The sequence below is a fragment of the Arachis hypogaea genome, chromosome 10, assembly GCF_003086295.3.
Source record: "Arachis hypogaea cultivar Tifrunner chromosome 10, arahy.Tifrunner.gnm2.J5K5, whole genome shotgun sequence".
In the NCBI taxonomy this organism is placed as follows: domain Eukaryota; kingdom Viridiplantae; phylum Streptophyta; class Magnoliopsida; order Fabales; family Fabaceae; genus Arachis; species Arachis hypogaea.
The window spans coordinates 38,247,567-38,253,566 of record NC_092045.1 but is presented as its reverse complement, the minus strand read 5'-3'; positions in this window follow the sequence as shown (position 1 = coordinate 38,253,566).

Sequence of the window (6,000 nt, the reverse complement as noted above, 5' to 3'; positions counted from 1 at the left end):
ATAACTTCAGATCGGTTGCTAGTAGGAATGATGAGCGTTGAATGAACTCAACCATCCTCTAGCCAAGGCTTGAGGTCAGTCTTCTTAGTTGACTGGCTTGCCTTGGAGTTCTTTCCATTGAGTCCTTCCACATATGTCCATAAGGACTTGGTCCAACCTTTGATTAGTGACCCTTTAGTGTGGGCGTTCATTTCCATGATCGGAAGTGGAAGCTTTTTGTTCCCTTTCTTTTCTAGAGGATTCTCCGGCTTAGGTGCCATTGATGGTAGTGGAAAAAAAAAAGATTGTGCTTGACCAACCAAATAAAATATGCTCATCTCGAGCATAGAAGAAAGAAGAGAAGAAGAAGAAGAAGAAAATATGGTAGAGAGGGAGAGATGTGGTTCAGCAAGCGGAAGAAGAGGGGGTTGTGTTGTGTGAAAATGAAGTAGAATGGAAGGGTATATATAGGGAAAGTAGTGTGTATCCATAGGGTGGGAATGGGAATGTTTGATTTGAGGTGGTGGGGTTTTGGGGAGTGGATGGATGTGAGTGGTGAGGGAGGTGATTGGGAAAGGGATTGAGGTGATGTGAGAGTGTTGGTATGTGACATGGGGAATGTCTCACAAAAATAGGATAGGAGTAAGGTGGGAATAAGAGGGGGGATCTGTGGGTCCAGTCTGAGGTGACCTGTGGGTCAGATCTGAGGTGTCAAGGATTCATCCCTGCACCAATAGGCATGTAAAATGCTTTGCACACCATTCTGGCGTTAAACGCCGTGTGGTGCAAATTCTGGCGTTCAACGCCCATGTAAAGCATGTTCTGGCGTTGAACGCCAATTTCATGCTTGTTATGGCGTTCAGCGCAGCTTTTCTTCTTATAGGCAATTCCTGGCGTTCAGCGCCAGAATGTTGCTTGTTTCTGGCGTTCAGCGCCAGGTTGATGCTCTGTTCTGGCGTTGAACGCCAGCCAGATGCATCTTACTGGCGTTGAACGCCAGCTGTGCTTCCTCAGGGTGCGAATTTTTTTCTGCTGTTTTTTTGATTCTGTTTTTAATTTTTATGATTTTTCGTGACTCCACATGATCATGTACCTAATAAAACACAAATAACAATAACATAAAATAAATAGATATTATATAAATAAAATTGGGTTGCCTCCCAACAAGCACTTCTTTAATATCAATAGCTTGACAGTGGCTCTCATGGAGCCACAAAGGTGATCAGGTCAATGTTGTATAGTCCAACACCAAACTTAGAGTTTGGATATGGGATCTTAACACCAAACTTAGAGTTTGATTGTGGGGGCTCTTCTTGACTCTGAACTGAGAGAAGCTCTTCATGCTTACTCTCTTGTGTCACAGAGGGATGGCCATGTGCTTTAAACACTAGGTAGTCCCATTCAATTGAAGGACTAATTCACCTCTGTTGACATCTATCACAGCTCCTGCTGTGGCTAGGAAAGGTCTTCCAAGGATGATGCATTCATCCTCTTCCTTCCTAGTGTCTAACATTATGAAATCAGCAGGGATGTAAAGGCCTTCAACCTTTACTAACACGTCCTCCACTATTCCATAAGCTTGTCTCAATGACTTGTCTGCCAATTGTAATGAGAACAAGGCAGGTTGTACCTCAATGATCCCAGCTTCTCCATTACAGAGAGTAGCATAAGATTTATCCCTGACCCTAGATCACATAGTGCCTTTTCAAAGGTCATGGTGCCTATGGTTGGTGGATGAAATTGTGATCAATACTTTTCACAAATCAATAATCCCCGGTAATGAATCCAAAAACTTGGTGTTCAATACCATGGCATAAACACAACTTCGCACAACTAACCAGCAAGTGTACTGGGTCGTCCAAGTAATAAACTTACGCGAGTAAGGGTCGATCCCATAGAGATTGTTGGTATGAAGCAAGCTATGGTCACCTTGTAAATCTTAGTCAGGCAAACTCAAATGGGTATGGTGATAAACGCATATAACATAAAGATAAGGATAGAGATACTTATGTAATTCATTAGTAGGAATTTCAGATAAGCGTATGAAGATGCCTTCCCTTCCGTCTCTCTGCTTTCCTACTGTCTTCATCCAATCCTTCTTACTCCTTTCCATGGCAAGCTTAAGCAAGGGTTTCACCGTTGTCAGTGGCTACCTCCCATCCTCTCAGTGGAAATGTTCAACGCACCCTGTCATGGCACGGCTATCCATCTGTCGGTTCTCGATCAGGCCGGAATAGAATCCAGTGATTCTTTTGCGTCTGTCACTAACGCCCCGCCTCAGGAGTTTGAAGCACGTCACAGTCATTCAATCATTGAATCCTACTCAGAATACCACAGACAAGGTTAGACCTTCCGGATTCTCTTGAATGCCGCCATCAGTTCTAGCCTATACCACGAAGATTCCGGTTAAAGAATCCAAGAGATATTCACCCAATCGGAGGTAGAACGGAGGTGGTTGTCAGTCACACGTTCATAGGTGAGAATGATGATGAGTGTCACGGATCATCACATTCATCAAGTTGAAGAACAAGTGATATCTTAGAACAAGAACAAGCGGAATTGAATAGAAGAACAGTAGTAATTGCATTAATACTCGAGGTACAGCAGAGCTCCACACCTTAATCTATGGTGTGTAGAAACTCCACCGTTGAAAATACATAAGAACAAGGTCTAGGCATGGCGAATGGCCAGCCTCCCAATGATCTAAGAACTAGATGTCCAGAGATGATCAAAGGATCTAAAAATAATCCAAAGATCCAAAGATGAAAATTCAATAGTAAAAGGTCCTACTTATAGAAAACTAGTAGCCTAAGGTTTACAGAGATGAGTAAATGACATAAAAATCCACTTCCGGGCCCACTTGGTGTGTGCTTGGGCTGAGCATTGAAGCATTTTCGTGTAGAGACTCTTCTTGGAGTTAAACGCCAGCTTTTGTGCCAGTTCCGGCGTTTAACGCTGGGATTTCTGAGGGTGACTTGTACGCCGGTTTGGGCCATCAAATCTTGGGCAAAGTATGAACTATCATATATTGCTGGAAATCCCAGGATGTCTACTTTCCAACGCCATTGAGAGCGAGCCAATTGGGCTTCTGTAGCTCCAGAAAATCCACTTCGAGTGCACGGAGGTCAGAATCCAACAGCATCTGCAGTCCTTTTTAGTCTCTGAATCAGATTTTTGCTCAGATCCCTCAATTTCAGCCAGAAAATACCTGAAATCACAGAAAAACACACAAACTCATAGTAAAGTCCAGAAAAGTGAATTTTGACTAAAAACTAATAAAATATACTAAAAACTAACTAGATTATACTAAAAACATACTAAAAACAATGCCAAAAAGCGTACAAATTATCCGCTCATCAGAATACCAAACTTAAATTGTTGCTTGTCCTCAAGCAACTGAAAATCAATTAAGATCAAAAGAAGTGAATATGCAATGAATTCCAAAACATCTATGAAGATCAGTATTAATTAGATGAGCGGGGCTTTTAGCTTTTTGCCTCTGAATAGTTTTGGCATCTCACTCTATCCTTTGAAATTCAGAATGATTGGCTTCTTTAGGAACTTAGAATCCGGATAGTGTTATTGATTCTCCTAGTAAAGTATGATGATTCTTGAACATAGCTACTTATTGAGTCTTGGCCGTGGCCCAAAGCACTCTGTCTTCCAGTATTACCACCGGATACATACATGCCACAGACACATAACTGGGTGAACCTTTTCAAATTGTGACTCAGCTTTGCTAGAGTCCCCAATTAGAGGTGTCTAGGGTTCTTAAGCACACTCTTTTTGCCTTGGATCACAACCTTATTTCTTTTCTTTTCTTTCTTTTCCCTTTTTTTCTCTTTTTTTTTCGTTTTTCTTTTTTTTTTTTTTTGTATTCACTGCTTTTTCTTGCTTCAAGAATCATTTTATGATTTTTCAGATCCTCAGTAACATGTCTCCTTTTTCATCATTCTTTCAAGAGCCAACATTCATGAACCACAAATTCAAAAGACATATGCACTGTTTAAGCATACATTCAGAGAACAAAGTATTGCCACCACATCAAAGTAATCAAACTGTTATAAAATTCAAAATTCATGCAATTCTTTTCTTTTTCAATTAAGAACATTTTTCATTCAAGAAAGGTGATGGATTCATAGGACATTCATAACTTTAAGGCATAGACACTAAGACACTAATGATCACAAGACACAAACATAGATAAACATAAGCACTAAAATTCGAAAAACAGGAAAATAAAGAACAAGGAAATTAAGGAACGGGTCCACCTTAGTGATGGCGGCTCTTTCTTCCTCTTGAAGATCCTATGGAGTGCTTGAGCTCCTCAATGTCTCTTCCTTGTCTTTGTTGCTCCTCTCTCATGATTCTTTGATCTTCTCTAATTTCATAGAGGATGATGGAGTGCTCTTGATGCTCCACCCTTAGTTGTCCCATGTTGGAACTCAATTCTCCTAGGGAGGTGTTTAGTTGCTCCCAATAGTTTTGTGGAGGAAAGTGCATCCCTTGAGGTATCTCAGGGATCTCATGATGAGTGGGGTCTCTTGTGTGCTCCATCCTCTTCTTAGTGATGGGCTTGTCCTCATCAATAGGGATGTCTCCCTCTATGTCAACTCCAACCAAATAACAGAGGTGACAAATGAGATGAGGGAAGGCTAACCTTGCCAAGGTAGAAGACTTATCCGCCACATTATAAAGTTCTTGGCTATAACCTCATGAACTTCTATTTCTTCTCCAATCATGATGCTATGAATCATGATAGCCCGGTCTATGGTAACTTTGGACCGGTTGCTAGTGGGAATGATTGAGCGTTGGATAAACTCCAACCATCCTCTAGCCACGGGTTTGAGGTCATGCCTTCTCAATTAAACCGGCTTCTCTCTTGAATCTCTCTTCCATTGGGCGCCCTCTTCACATATGACTGTGAGGACTTGGTCCAACCTTTGATTAAAGTTGACCCTTCTAGTGTAAGGATGTTCATCTCCTTGCATCATGGGCAAATTGAATGGCAACCTTACACTTTCCGGACTAAAATCCAAGTATTTCCCCCGAACCATAGTAAGATAATTTTTGGATCCGGGTTCACACTTTGATCATGGTTCTTGGTGATCCATGCATTGGCATAGAACTCTTGAACCATTAAGATTCTGACTTGTTGAATGGGGTTGGTAAGAACTTCCCAACCTCTTCTTCAGATCTCATGTCGGATCTCCGGATATTCACTCTTTTTGAGTGAAAAAGGAACCTCGGGGATCACCTTCTTCAAGGCCACAACTTCATAGAAGTGGTCTTGATGCACCCTTGAGATGAATCTTTCCATCTCCCATGACTCGGAGGTGGAAGCTTTTGCCTTCCCTTTCCTCTTTCTAGAGGTTTCTCCGGCCTTGGATGCCATAAATGGTTATGGAAAAATAAAAAGCAATGCTTTTACCACACCAAACTTAAAAGGTTTGCTCGTCCTCGAGCAAAAGAAGAAAGAAGAGAGTAGAAGAAGAAGAAATGAGGAAGAAGGGAATGGCTTTGTGTTCGGCCAAAAGGGGGAGAAGTGGTGTTTAGGTTGTGTGAGAATGAAGGAGTGAAGATGGGTTTATATAGGAGTGGGGGGTGGTAGGGTTCGATCATGTATGGGTGGGTTTGAGAGGGAAAGTGGTTTTGAATTTGAATGGTGAGGTAGGTGGGGTTTTATGAAGGATGGACGTGAGTGGTGAAGAGAAGGATGGGATTTGATAGGTGAAGGGTTTTTGGGGAAGAGGTGTTGAGGTGATTGGTGAATGGGTGAAGAGGAGAGAGAGTGGTGGGGTAGGTGAGGATCCTGTGGGGTCCACAGATCCTGAGGTGTTAAGGAAACGTCATCCCTGCACCAAATGGCATGCAAAAATGCGTTTTTAGCCATTTCTGGCGTTAAACGCCGGGCTGGTGCCCATTTCTGGCGTTTAACGCCAGCTTCTTGCCCTTTTCTGGCGTTTAACGCCAGTCTGGTGCCCCTTTCTGGCGTTAAACGCCCAGAATGGTGCCAGACTG